Consider the following 15,875-nt stretch of genomic DNA (forward strand, 5'->3'; position numbering starts at 1 on the left):
GTGGAAGTTTAGGTTCCTTGTAGTATTGAAGACACTATGCGGTGATCTGCACAAGTTTTCCATTCATAGAGAGTAGCTGTAGCTCAGTTAGTAGCCTTCATAAGCCCTGAGTCAGAAAACAGTGAGTTCAAACCCCTCAGCGAAGTGCTTACTGATTGCTACATTGTATGGATCTTGTCTTCTGGATGATATAAAACCAAGGCTCCACCCGCCCTCTCAGGCAGGTGTCAAACATCACATGGCAGAATATGAAGGAGATCAGGAAGATCTCTTGTATCCTTGCCAATATTTATCCCTCACTTATAAGTTCCCTTATCATTGTGCACATTGAGCACATTGAATCCCACAATACAACACAGACTCAACTTACGAGGTATCGGACATAAAATATGTTGAGACAACCTGTGTCAGGAAGGATCCTACTTATTCCTTCATCTCCATGGAAGCTAGAATGGAGGATTGTCCACCATGAAGTGCACATTAGCCTTGTTGTCTTTCAACGTCATCTACAGGAGGAAGGTCATTTTGATCTTGGCCAACAATGTAGAATGTGTACCATTAATTTAACTGCATGCTACAAGCACTTAAAATCTAAACCACTTGGCTGAATCAATGTTGCTTGCTTCATATTAGGAATCAGAGCCAATATGGCCCACAACTAATTCCCCCACCAAACAAGCGAACAGCTCAAGCTTGAAGCAATTTCCTCTCTCTGATTCAAAGACTTTTCCTAGTTGCAGTCAAAGCATTGAACACAAAGTGGGACTTTCTCTGCCCTGCAGTCCACTGAATTAACCAAGATATGTGGGAACCCAGCAATTGCAGCTGTACTGCACAGCAGTTAGCTTCATTAAACTATGAATGATAGATTTCCTTCCCTGGAGAATGTTTATAAACCAGATGGGCTTTTATGGCAATCCAGTGATTTCATGGTTACTGTCACTGAGATTGGCTTTTTATTTTAATTCCAAATTTATTTGTTTACTTGAATTTAACTTCCCCAACTACTGTGGTGGAATTCAATCTCATGGACCTGGGTCAATGATCCAGAACTCTGGCTTTTAGTCCAATCATTTAACCTTTACATTATCATACTCATTGTCAGAGGTAGAAAGTGAAACTTAAAATGACACCTGTCTCCTTTTAAAAATAATGTTGTTCTTTTATACTTTATCTTGTTCCAGGCTGATTTTTTTTGGTATTGCATTGGTTTATTATTGTCACATGTACCAAGATACAGTGAAAAGCTTTTGTTTGCATGCCATCCAGACAGACATTCCATACATGAGTACATCGAGGTAGTAAAAAGAAAAACAGAATGCAGAATATAGTGTCGCAGTTACAGAGAAAGTGCAGGGTAGGTAGACAAATAAAGTGCAAGGGCCACAATAAGGTAGACTGAGAGATCAAGAGTTCATATTTAGTGTACAAGAGGTCCATTCAAGACTATGATAACAGCAGGATAGAAGCTGTCCTTGAATCTGATGGTACATGATTTCAAACTTCTGTATCTTCTGCCCAACGGAAGAGCGGAGAAGAGAAAATGACCAGGGTGGGAGGGGTCCTTGATTTTGTTGGCTGCTTTCCCAAGGCAGCAGGAAGTATAGACTGACTCAGGGGAGGGGAGGCTGGTTTGTATGACGGACCGGACTGTATTCACAACTCTTTGCAATTTCTTGCAGCCTTGGGCAGAGCAGTTGCCATACCAAGCTGTGATGCATCTTAATAGGATGCTTTCCATGATACATCTATAAAAATTGGTAAGAGTCATCTTGCCATGAGTGGTCCATCATTTGGATTCCATTGCCTGAAAGCAGATTCAGTGAGGTAGATCATGCTCAATCTTGCCAGCTCCTCATGTAGCTGCCCAAACTCCTCCCACAGCCATACTTATTTCCTGCAGCCCATTGGTTCAGCTGTCCTCCGGCCCTGGATGTCATGGCCATCCCATTGGTGAACACTAGGCCTCAGGTGATAGATCCCAAAGGACCCACAGAGTAGATGTTGAGATGTTTTCACTAGTGAGAAAGTCTCGAAAGAGGGAACCTAGTTGCAAGACAAAGGGCCGGTCATTTAAAACCAAGTTATGTAGAAATTTCTTCTTGCAGAGGGTAGTGAATCTCAGGAATTCTCTACCTCAGAGAGTTGTGGAGACCACTAGAGATATTTAAATTAGAGGTAAATAAATCTTTGAATCATCAGGGAATTGAGGGCTGTGGGGAATTAGCACAGAAAAACTGAGGCCTGGGGTAAATCGGCTGTGATCATCTTGATTGACGGGATAGGTCTGAGGAACTAGACTGTTTACTCCTGATCCTATTTTCTTGTGTTCTTGTGTATTGTTGGATCCTGAAGCCCTGCCCCTACACTGGCTGACTGCTTGATCAAAGTTAAATAGAAACATTTCAAATGAAGTTAAGTAAATAAAAATATTGAAATAGATATCTAAAGTTATTTTAAAATAAAACATTTATTGGTATTGGTATTAGTTTATTATTATCACTCGTACTGAGATACAATGAAAAACTTGTCTTGCATACGGATCGTACAGATTAATTCATTACATAGTGCAGTTACATTGAGTTAGTACAGAGTGCATTGAGGTAGTACAGGTAAAAATAATAACAGAACAGAGTAAAGTGTCACAGCTACAGAGCAAGTGCAGTGCAGGTAGATAACAAGGTGCAAGGTCACAAGGTAGATTGTGAGGTCAGAGACCATCTCATCGTATAAGGGAACCGTTCAATAGTCTTATCACAGTGGGATAGAAGCTGTCCTTGAGCCTGGTGGTACGTGCCCTCAGGTTCCTGCCTGATGGGAGAGGAGAGAAGAGAGAATGACACAGGTGGGTGAGGTCTTTGATTAAAATGGCTGCTTCACCAAGGCAGCAAGAGGTATAGACAGAGTCCATGGAGGGGAGGATGGTTTCCGTGATGTGCTGAGCTGCGTTCACAACTCTCTGCAGTTTCTTGCAGTCCCGGGCAGAGCAGTTGCCATACCAAGCTGTGATGCATCCAGACAGGGTGCTTTCTATGGTGCATTGATAATAACTTAAAAATACATTTAAGTTATATATCTTAATTTAACATATTAACATTGTAAACTTATAAAACGTGCTTACGTCTTTTTAACTTTTCAACAAAGGCTTCACCTGAATGGTGTAGCCCTACATATGCTCAGTCCACTTGTCCTCTGCCCAAAGACTCAGTGCTGAGTTCAAAGCCAGAACAGGTCAAATATACCAGCATCAGATCTCCAGCTCATCTCCACATTGCAATGCGCTAACACTTGAGCAAGATGTCAAGCGTGCAAGTGCAGAAGACAAAGACAAACTGACCCATGAAGAATGGCTCAACAGAACAATCGGCAAAAACTCAGCACATTTTGGACCAATGTGTTACTTCCAAAAGGGACTCACCTAAATACTTTGGAGAAAACTTGCAAGCCCTGAGGAAAGACCATTGGAAATGGAACAGCTACAGCACAAAATGTCCAGGCCGACATTCCGCACAAGGACTTCCAGTTTTCTGGGCTCTCAGAAGGGCTGCCCTTTGGGTGAAACGTTAAACACATGCCTTATCCATTCTCTTGGATGGATGTGAAATATCCCGTGACTCCATTCCAAAGGAAAATGGGAGAATAATTCCCAGTGTCCTGCATGATATTTATCCCCTGGTCATTCTTATAAAAGCAGACTACCTAGTCAGCATCACATTATTGTTTGTGAGACCTTGCTGTGTATATATCGTATGCAAACTCCTTTAGGATGTTTTAAAAGGGGCATGAATAGATACTAATTAAATCTAAGATTTGAAAGAGGATACCTCTCTGCAGGAGATTCTAAGATTCTGTGAAATAATAACATCTAATCCAAGGTAAAACTGACTTTGCCTCTCTGAATGTCCCAGAATGCCGACTAATCTTATTAAAAAGAAAATCAAATGGCAGATGACAAGGTCCCCATTTAAAGAATTTATTTTTTGATCTTCGTTATTCCATGCATCCCTGATCTTTCTGGGAGTTGTTAAACCAATTATCACTGATTTCATTTCAGATCAGGGAGATTTACTAAAACAAGAGAAAGTGCTTGGTGGTTGATTGAATTAGTGTCTGTCAAGTTTTAGCTGTGCCAGGAGATTGTATCTGAGTGAGTGACGAGTTCCTTAAATGGAGCCACTGTAATAATGGGCTGCATCCAGCTACCGGTGACCAGTGATTCAAAAAGGAACTGCAAGTGTTTTACCATTCACACATGTGCCCAGATTATATGTGAACTTCCGAAAGTCTGGGATTCCATTGGAGCCCAATAGTGACGGCTTGTGTTACAGGAATGTTGCTTGGGAATCCATCATTGCAGCTCTATATTAATCCCAACTGGCACAGGGTCAGAATCATTTCAATAGGGAATCTTGGCCTGCAGAATAGGGAAGGTAATTATTTTACTGAATATCAAAGAAGTTCAAAATTATAAAGGAAAGCCTTCTAGTGGCAGCAGGTGAGACTCTACCCCCAGCTTGCATACGTGTTAGCATGCACTGGGGTGGGGCTTCAGTTAGCACTGTGTCTGAGAGCTACTCACTGCTGGGGCCTTGCCATACTTAAATGGACAGTGCGCCCAGGTATATCAAAGTTATCATCAGTCGCAATTGGCAAGATTAGCCTCCCATACACCAGGTAAGTATGGGAAATCAGAGGCAAGGGATGGCACACAACAACCCAATGGGCTTCACTCAGCCAGTTCCCATCAAGGTCTTGCCACAGTGGGATTTTGAATTTGTAAGCTCTGCTTCCTCTGCTCTTGGCCAGCTGAATCAAAGCAAACAAGGTGGCAGATTGGTGATGGATTAAAATGGCATCCATCGCCTTTCTTATCCGCAGTAGCCTCTTTGAAAATCCATGCCGTGTTCTCCAGTTTTCACCCTAAAATAAGTTCATCTTCTACTGGTTAGTACCTCATTGAGAGACTGTCGAGGAATGCCAGGTTTACCTGTGAAGGAAATGGCTGCCACCAGATCACTCTGCCTGGGAATCATTAATGATATGAAGCACATTGGAGCATGTTATATGCTCCAATGCATGCAGTAGTCTTGGGATTGATGGTAACTTTGTTATGCACCCAACTCCAACATGTGTCCCAGAGGCAGGTTTTGGTAACTAAAACCACAACCAAGACTACTTTCTTTCATCTCTACAGTGTCGCTTGTTGCCAGATTTACTTGTCCCCCTCATCAGTTAAATACACACCCACATCTGCAAACTTATCTTCTTCAACACCCGTCTTGCCAACTTTTGCCTCCAGAAATTCCAATCTGTCTGAAATTTTATTATGGCCCATCATAGGGGTCCTTCTCCATAGTTCCCTCCATTGCTTTGTCCCATTTCTTCCTTTGTGGTTCTGCTCCCAAACCCACCCTCCAGCCCATCCTTGGCCTCCAGGTCTATGGAACTGCTCACCTGCACACTGAATCCATCCAATAAATGGTGGTCTTGTATCAGTGGCTTCAACCCCACCCTGTAGATCTTCCCCAAGCTCCCCTACCAGTCTCCGCACCTTGAAAATGCTCCTTGAAGCACGTTTCCTTAATGAAACCTATGGTCATGACCCTAAACCACTGTCTGCAGCCGATGTCTTTTTTCCACTTTGAAGGTGTTTGATAATTGCAAGTTGCCACTGTTGAATGAACAGGATTTTTTTCTGAAGTAATACTTGTGTTCCTATCCCACTGTGTGAAGAGGACTGAGGGACTCAGTAATCAACAGCAAGGAGAAACGCTCATCAAAAGTAATTAGAGTCTTTTTGTTCACAGATACTAATCCCCATTATTTAATAGCCATGTGTGTGTCCACAGGGAAGCTTTTATGAATGCCTACATTTCTCTGATTTTAATTCAGCTATTTTCATCTCTGAATTAATGATTATGTGCCCTTCCTGCAATTTCATCTGTCACTGAATACATTATGACCCATAGTTCTTGCTTTGGTTAAGACTCTATGTGGTGATAAGAGGGAATGTTAAAATACCAAGAAGGAATATTAGGGATGGAAGATACTGCAGTGAATCTTGATTTGAACAGAGTGATACCTGGGAAAAAAACAGAAATTGACTCAGCAGGTCAAGCAACATCTGCTGAGAGAGAAACAGTTTTAGTTAGAAGATCCTTCATCAGAATTGGGAAAGTGAGAAAACATGTTAGTTTTAAGTTGCAGAGTGAGTGGGGAGGGATAGCTTGAAGAAAGTGAATATCTCTGATATGATAGGTCAGTGTTGCCACGGTATTATGTTGTTTTACAAAGCCATCTGGTTGATAGAAGATACAGGAGCTTAAAAGTCTGGATGACCAGATGCAAGAACAGCTTCTTCCCCACTGCTATCAGACTCCTGAACCAATCACCTCTTTCACATTCCCTTCCCAGTGGTGCTACGACATTGTCAGACTCTTAATTCTACCTCTCTCAGTTATTCCATTATTGTCACTTCAGCATTTCTATTTGCACTACTTCAGATTGCACAACGATCATTGCACCATTCTGTTATTTTGCACTCACTGTATTTATTGTTGTATTTATTATTACCGTGTGTCATCACCGTTTACTCTGTGAGCTTCACGCGAGAAGGAATTTCATTGCACCCTGGTGTATAAGACAATAAACTAATCTGAATCTGAAAAACCAAAGAGACATGTAAAAGCAGTAAAATGCATAGCAGAACTGTTTTTTTCTGATACAAACAGAGAAAGCGAGTGGCTTGAACTTGTTAAGCTCAATATTCTGTCTCAAAGGCTAAGACATGCCAAATGGAAGATGAGGTGCTGTTACTCAAACTTACTTTGGGCCTTATTGAAACCATGCAGAATGTCACAGACAGGTAAGTCAGGTGGAAAATTAAAGTGACTCTTTTCCTGCCCTCATTAAATAAAAATAAAGCAAAACTGCAGATGCTGGAAATTTGAAATAAGACCAAGGAATGCTGGAAATTCTCAACAGATCAGGTAACATCTGTGGAGGAAGAAAGAGAATTAATATTTCAAGTTGAATGATCTGTTTCTCTTTCCACATATGCTGCCTGACTTGCTGAATATTTCCAACTTCTGGTTTTATCTCATGGACACAGAGGCCACTGGAGAAGGCATATTTGGCACAAAATTTTAACAACTATCTAAGGTTTGTAGATGGCACTGACCTTGCCCACTGGATCTGGGTTAAGGGGCTAGAGGTCAGCTTTGCAGCCAGTTAAGCTGCCCAAGCTCATTAGGGAGCTGACAGAGAGTTTAAGGCATCTACCTACCTCCAGAATTCTTCCACAAACATAGTCAAAGCAACCCTGATTACTGACCAATAGACCTTCTGTCCATTGACATCATCATATAGTTAGCTTGTCTCTGGGATGGCTGTGTGGGAAAGAAGCATGGTCAGGTCTCAAGGTTGCTGATCCCTACAGTTGAATTCCTATTCCAAGGTCAATAAAATGCAAATCCACGCTGGAAGCAAAGGTCCTCCTGCATCTCCTCAATGCTCTTCCCCTTCATACATGTGTAAGGAAAAGATAATAAGGATATTATTTTGGACATTCCTGTCTCACTTCCTTTCCCTCTGACTGACTGGCTGTGAGGGGTAAACAACAGCATCCCAATCCCCAGTCACCAGCCCGATCCCACCCTCGTCCTCAAGGCTCATCTTCAGGGGAGGGGTTCATTTATGAGGATGGAATGAGCTAGTGAAGGGATCCTCAGCAATTGCCAATACAGCTCAAGTTGATTGGACTTTGTGAAGGAGATGAAGAAAACAATTGTCAAATTAGCTGAAAACACATTTCCTGGCAATCCCAGGACATTATTTCTTGAGGTATCATTTTTGAACAAGATATGAAGCCCTACTCATATTCTTTGCAGGGCTTAAAAGATCCCAAAGCACTCTTTAAAGAAGGGACAGTATTTATCCAGGGTAGGTAGGGCTAAGGTAGAGAAAGTTATTAATTATTATTGTTGTTTGACCTGCAGCACAAGCTAAATTACAACAGTAACTCCGCATCAACCTAATTTTTTTTATTGATACATTGGAATCAAATTGATGCTGTGCCCTGCTATAGGAATGATATCATTAAACTGGAAAAGGTGCAAAAAAGATTTACGAGGATGTTACCAGGACTGGAGGGGTTGAATTAGAAAGAGAGGCTGGATGGGCAAGGACTTTTTTTTCCCTAGAGCATAGGAGACTGAAGGATGTCCTTATGGAGGCTTATAAAATCATGAGGGGCATAGACATGGTGAATGGCCACTGTCTTTTCTCCAGGGTAGGGGAGTCCAAAACTAGAGGGCATAAGGTTAAAGAGAGAGGGGAAAAGTTTAAAAGGGACCTGAGGGGCAACTTTTTCACACAGAGGATGGTGTGTATATGGAACAGGCTGCCAGAGGAAGGGGTAGAGGCGGGTACAATTACAACATCTAAAAGATATTTGGACAGGTACATGGATAGGAAAGGTTTAGAGGGATATGGGCCAAATGCAGGTAAGTGAGAACAGCTCAGTTAGACAACTTGTTTGGCATGGATGAGTTGGGCTGAAGAAGTCTGTGTGTCTGGCACTGAGCTTGGTTGTGTGACACAGAGGGAAGGGGGGAGAAGAGGAGAGCAGTAATGATAGGGGATTCCATAGTAAGGACAGACTGGGGATTCTGTGGACGTAAAGGAGACTCCTGGATGGTATGTTGCCTCCCGGTTGCCAAGATCAGGGACGCCTTGGATCAGGTCCACAGTATTCTGAAGGGGGAGGGCGAATATCCAGAGGTCTTGGTACACATTGGTACCAATGACATAGACAGGAAAAGAGATGAGGTCCTGAAGAGGGAATACAGGGAATTAGATAGGAAGCTGAAAAGCAGGACCCCAAGGGTAGTAATCTCTGGATTGCTGCCTGTGCCACACGCCAGTGAGGGTAAGAATAGGTTGATTTGGCAGATAAATGCGTGGCTGAGGAGTTGGTGCAGGGTGTAGGGTTTCAGATTTGTGGATCATTGGGATGTCTTTTGGGAAAATAATGACCTGTACAAAAGGGACGGGTTACACCTGAACTGGAGGGGGACCAATATTCTTGCAGGCAGGTTTGCTAGAGCTGTCCAGGTTAGGGAGGGTTTAAATTAGCTTGGCAGGGGGATGGGAAACCGAGTGATAGGTCAGAGGTTGGTGCCTTTAGTGTACAAGTAGATACAGTGTGTAGAAAGACTGTGAGGAAGGATCGGCAGTTGAAGGGGCAAAATTGCAGTCAGTTGGATGGGCTGAAGTGTGTCTACTTTAATGCGAAAAGTATTAGGAACAAGGGTGATGAACTGAGAGCGTGGGTAAATAGATGAAGCTACAACGTTGTGCACATTACTGTCACAGGAGCAGGAACGGCTGCTGGATATTCCAGGGTTTAGATGTTCAAAAGGGACAGGGACGGAGGTAAAAGAGGTGGGGGAGTGGCTTTGCTGATCAGGGACAGTATCACAGCTGTAGAAAGGGAGGATGTCCTGGAGGGATCGTCTACTGAGTCAGTGTGGGTGGAAGTCAGAAACAGGAAGGGAGCGATCACTCTATTGGGAGTATTCTACTCACCCCTCCAATAGCAGCAGAGACACTTGAGGAGCAGATCGGGAGGCAGATTTTGTAGAAGTGCAAAAATAACAGGGTTGTTGTCATGGGTGATTTCAACTTCCTTAATATTGATTGGCACCTCCTTAGTGTAAAGGGGATAGATGGGCAGAGCTTCTTAGGTGTGTCCAGGAAGGATTCCTGACACAGTGTGTGGACAGTCTGACTAGAGGAGAGGCCTTAATGGACCTGGTACTAGGCAATGAGCCTGATCAGGTTTCAGATCTCTCAGTGGGAGAGCATTTTGGAGACAGTGACCATAATTCCTTGACCTTTACCAGAGCTTTGGACAGGGATAGAACATAGAACATAGAACACTACAGCACAGTACAAGCCCTTCAGCCCACAATGTTGTACCGACATTTTATCCTGCTATAAGATCTATCTAAACCTTCCCTCCCACATAGCCCCCTATTTTTCTGTCATTCATGTGTCTATCAAAGAGTCTCTTGGATGTTCCTAATGTACCTGCCCCCATAACAAGGAGCAGACGATACGGAAAAGTTTTTAACTGGGGAAGGAGGAATTATGATGCTATTAGGCAGGAACTTGGGAGTGTAAATTGGGAACAGATGTTCTTAGGGAAATGCACAACAGAAATGTGGTGACTGTTTAGGGGATACTTGCATGGGGTTCTGGATAGGTTTGTCCCACTGAGGCAGGATAAGGATGGTAGAGTGAAGGAACCATAGTTGACAAGAGACATAGAATATCTTGTCAAGAAGAAGAAAGAAGCTTACTTAAGGTTTAGAAAGCATGGATCAGACAGGGCTCTGTAGAGTTACAAGATAGCCAGGACGAAGCTTAAGAATGGACTTAGGGGAGCTAGAAGGGGGCATAAGAAGGCCTTGGTGAGTAAGATTAAAGAAAACCCCAAGGCGTTCTACACATATGTGAAGAATAGGCAGGTGACTAGAGTGAGGATAGGACCAATTAGGGATAAAAGAGGAAACATGTGCCTGGAGTCGGAAGAGGTAGGGGAGGTCCTTAAGGAAGACTTTGCTTCAGTATTCACCAGAGAGAGAGACTTTGATATTTGTAAGGATGGCGTACAACAGCCTGATACAGTAGAGCATGTTGACATGAAGAAAGAGAAAGTGCTGGAATCTTTAGATAAGTCACTGAGGCCAGACAGGATATATCCAAGGTTATTACAAGAAGCAAGGGAAGAGATTGCTGTGCCTTTGGCAATGATCTTTGTGACCTCACTGGCCATAGGAGTAGTGCCAGATGATTGGAGGGTGGCAAAGGTTGTTCCTTTGCTCAAGAAAGGGAGTAGGGATAACCCTGGGAATTACAGGCCAGTGAGTTTTACTTCAGTGGTGGGAAAATTACTGGAGAAGATTCTTAGAGACAGGATTCATGGGCATTTGGAGAAGCATAGGCTGATTAGGGATAGTCAGCATGGCTTTGTGAGGGGCAGGTCGTGCCTCACGAGCCTGATTGAATTCTTTGAGGATGTGACAAAGCACATTGATGAAGGTAGAGCAGTGGATGTGGTGTACATGGATTTTAATAAGGCATTTGATTAGGCTCCTCAAGGAAAGCTCATTCAGAAAGTCAGGAGGCATGAGACCCAGGGAAACTTGGCTGTGTGGATTCAGAATTGGCTTGCCCTTAAAAGATAGAGGGTGATTGAGATGCAGCGTATTCTGACTGCAGGTCGGTGACCAGTGGTGTCTCACAGGGATCTGTTCTGGGACCCTGCCCTTTGTGATTTTTATAAATGACTTGGATGAGGATGTGGAAGGGTGGGTTAGTAAGTTTGCTGATGATACAAAAGTTGGTGGTGTTATGGATAGTGTAGAAATTTGCTGTCGATTACAACAGGACATTGATAGGATGCAGAGCTAGACTAAGAAGTGGCAGATGGAGTTCAACCTGGAAAAGTGTGAAGTGATACACTTTGGAAGATCAAATTTGAAGGCAGAATACAAAGTTAATGGCAGGACTCTTAGCAGTGTAGAGGAACAGAGGGATCTTAGGGTCCACGTCCATAGATCCCGCAAGGTTGCCACGCAGGTTGATAGGGTTGTTAATAAGGCATATGGTGTGTTGGCCTTCATTAGTCGGGTTATTGAGTTCAAGAGCTGCCAGGTAATGTTGCAGATCTATAAAACTCTAATCAGACCACACTTCGAGTACTGTGTTCAACTCTGGTCACCTCATTATAGGAAGGATGCGAACGCTTTAGAGAGAGTGCAGAGGAGATTTACCAGGATGCTGCCTGGATTGGAGAGCATGTCTTATGAGGATAGATTGAGTGAGCTAGGGCTTTTCTCTTGGGAGCGAAGGAAAATGTGAGGTGACTTGATAGAGGTGTACAAGATGATAAGAGGCATTGATCGAATGGACAGTCAGAGACTTTTTCCCAGGGTGAAAATGGCTAACACAAGGGGGCATAATTTTAAGGTGATTGGAGGAAGGTATAGGGTGGATATCAGAGGTAAGTTTTTTTACACAGAGAGTGGTGGGTGCGTGGAACACACTGCCGGCAGAGGTTGTGGGGGCAGATACATTAGGGACATTTAAGAGACTCTTAGATAGTCACATGAATGATAGAGAAATGGAGGGCTATGTGGGAGGGAAGGGTTAGATAGATCTTAGAGCAGGATAAGATGTTGGCACAACACTGTGGGCTGAAGGGCTTGTACTGTGCTGTAGTGTTCTATGTTCTATATCTCTATGACTCTATGGGACGTTGACATTGTCCCCCCCTAACTGACGTGAACTGAGAGGGCAAGAGCCAACCACAGTGGTGGGTATGAAGTTACGTATAGGATCGGAAAGGACAGCAGATTTTTTTTCCATGAGCCAGATGTGCTTTCTGACAATCCGTTGACTTCATTGGTATTTTACTAATGCCAGCTGCAAAAACATCTTTTAATTAATTTATTGAACTTAGATCCTCCAGTTGCCATGGTGGAATTTGAATTCTCAGCATTGGATAAATGGGCTGAAATTCAAACTCAAGCTCCTAATTTAAACTCTATGCTATTGTAATCAAAAAGCAAAAAAAAACTACAGATGCTGGAAATCTGAAATAAATACAGAAAGTACTGTAAATGCTCAGCAGATCAGGTAACATCTGTGGAGAAAGAAACAGATTTAATGTTTCTGGTGGGTGGCCATTCATCAGTACTAGTGCCTTTGATGTTAACCCTGTTTCTCTCTCTACAGATGCTTCTTAACCCTACCACGGTAGTTGTTTTATTCCTCCTCATGAAAGCCCTTTATTGTCCTCGAATCACTTTGTGGCATTCTGAAATTAAAGGTAGGATATAAATGAAAATCAGTTTTGTCCCTCTCACCTACCCAGGTGCACAGATCAGTACAGAATCCATCATTAAAAACAAATTGTGTGGCCAGATCCTGCTCTAACTCCATCTACAAGTTTGCAGATAATACCACCGTTGTAGGCTGTATCTCAAACAGCAATGAGTCAGAGTACAGGAAGGAGATAGAGAGCTTAGTAGAATGGTGTCATGACAACAACCTTTCCCTCAATGTCAGCTAAACAAAAGAGCTGGTCATTGACTTCAGGAAAGGGGGTGGTGTACATGCACTTGTCTACATCAATGGTGCTGAGGTCGAGAGGGTTGAGAGCTTCAAGTTCCTGAGAGTGAACATCACCAACAGCCTGTCCTGGTCAAATCACGTAGATGCCACAGCCAAGAAAGCTCACCAGCGCATCTAATTCCTCAGGAAGCTAAAGAAATTCGGTTTGTCCCCTTTGATTCTCGCCAACTTTTATCGATGCATCATAGAAAGCATCCTATCTGGATGCATCAAGGCTTAGTATGGCAACTGCTCTGCCCAGGACCGCAAGAAACTGCAGAGAATTGTGACACAGCCCAGCACATCACAGACACCAGCCTCCCCTCCTTGGACTCTGTCTTTACCTCTCGCTGTTTTGGTGAAGCAGCCAGCATAATCAAAGACCCCACCCACCCGGGTCATTCTCTTTTCTCTCCTCTTCTATCAGGTAGAAGATACAGGAGCCTGAGGGCACCTACCATCAGACTTAAGGACAGCTTCTACCTCATTGTGATAAGAATATTGAACAGTTCCCTGATACGATGAGATGGACTCTTGACCTCACGATCTACCTTGTTGTGACCTTGCACCTTATTGCACTGCACCTTCTCTGTAGCTGTGACACTTTACTCTGTACTGTTATTGTTTTTACCTGTACTACCTCAATACACTCTGTACTAACCCAATGTAACTGCACCTGTAATGAATTGACCTGTATGATCAGTATGCAAGACAAGTTTTTCACTGTACCTCGGTACAAGTGACAGTAATAAACCAATACCAATACCAATCACAGTCTAAAATCCTTTCAGCAACAGGCTAATCTACTCTAAAGCATTGCACATTGGGCATACTGTACACCTGGGAGCTCATGCCGACATGTATACCAGTCCCAGTGACACACAGCCAATTAAATCTACACTGGTAGAGGATATACTACCAGTTTAAACACTTTGATTGCACTTTGGATAGCTACAATTTTTTTTGCAGGGATATAAAATCATTAAAAGTTGAAAGGTGAAGACGGGAATTAATGAAATTCTAGTTTCTGAGTCTCCATGTAAATGCAAATGAAATTTTAACTAACATTTAAATTAAAAATGCATAAAGGAGCCCAATTAATATGATCTCTTTGGCTACAATGTGAGTAGGAGGTGACAGACGCTCTGTTCAATCTGTTCCCTTATGAATGGGCTGGTAGTATTGCTACTTATCAAAAGCACTTAATCCCTTTAATCATGTTATCTGGCCTTTTGTTTGAATGTAGTAAAGGAACAAGTTTTAATCTGCATTTTTATCATGTTGCTCTGTTTTACATGCAAGCATTTTGTTGGGGAGGAAGGAGAAAGTTTTTGCATAAATCCACATCTTTGAATGTTGGCACCAATACAGATCAAAGTAATCTGTGCCTGAGACTTTGTATTCTTAACATATCCCAGAATTAATTACAGGGTAGCGAGACATTCTGTATTGTCTTCCACTCATCACTGCACAGCAGAGAAAGGATCTGGAAGCATCAAACGTCCAGAGTAATTGATGTGTGTTGGGATCGGTATTCTGGTTCGAGTTGTCTTATTTTGAATTGTTCCCGCTTAACTCAAAGTTGGTGGTGAAACAGGACTCATTTTCAATAAAGCCAAAACAATTGCAGGCTCCCTGCCTAAAAAGCAGCTCATTATCCATCTAATTGGCCCTAATCACATGAAGGTGCCAGAGAATGTCTCAGGAACCTGGAACTGATACGTCTTTCAATTCTCCACAAGCATATGCTCCCCATTCCCCAGCTCTTAGTGAGTCTCTTCCCCAGCTGTAGAAAGGAGGAAATATTTAAAGTTAACCCACTTGTCTCCCTGAAGTATTGTTTCTCTCCAATGAACATTCTCTCCCTTGTCTCACCCATATTATTTCTCTGTTGCAAACCTACTGCAAACAGCGTTTAAATTTCTTTTACTACAGGCATCTTCTCCAAATATCTCAAAGCTATTAAAACCTGGCTTACTTTTTTAACTTTATTTTCTCAGCTTCACAACATCAGTGACTGGTGAAGTCTCAAGCTACCTGGCCCTTTAATAATATGCCCTTACTATAATAAACAGTTTTCAGGGTTGAAATGCCTAATACTAGAGGGCATGCATTTAAGGTGAGAGGGGGTAAATTCAAAGGAGATGTGCGGGACAAGTTTTTTAACACAGAGGGTAGTGGGCGCCTGGAATGCACTGCCAGGGGTAGTGGTGGAGGCAGATACAATAGAGGTGTTTAAGAGGCTCTGAGGTAGGCACATGAATGTGCAGGAAATGGAGGGATATGGACATTGTGTAGGCAGAAGGGATTAGTTTAGTTGGGCATTTGATTACTAATTTAATTAGTTCGGCACAACATTGTGGGCCGAAGGGCCTGTTCCTGTGCTGTACTGTTCTATGTTCTATGTTCTTAACCTGACTTATGTGACGATAAGGCAGCTTCAGTGCAATCCCAGGTGATGAAAATGAAGGAGAATGTTGATGGTGAAGCATAACACTGACTCGGTGAGGAGTTAATCAGAAGAGTGAAGGAAGTACAAATAGCTTCAGCTCTCAGCACCAAAAGGGGAGTTAACTGAACATTCTGCGGCTGGTTACTGTCGACTGATCCTGCTGGATACCACCGAGATCAACCTCACCCTTGGAAGCCTAGTTTTCAAGAAAACACTGGAAGTGGAGCAGGAGTAGGCCACC

This window comes from Pristis pectinata, chromosome 27 (assembly GCF_009764475.1).
Source record: "Pristis pectinata isolate sPriPec2 chromosome 27, sPriPec2.1.pri, whole genome shotgun sequence".
In the NCBI taxonomy this organism is placed as follows: Eukaryota; Metazoa; Chordata; class Chondrichthyes; order Rhinopristiformes; family Pristidae; genus Pristis; species Pristis pectinata.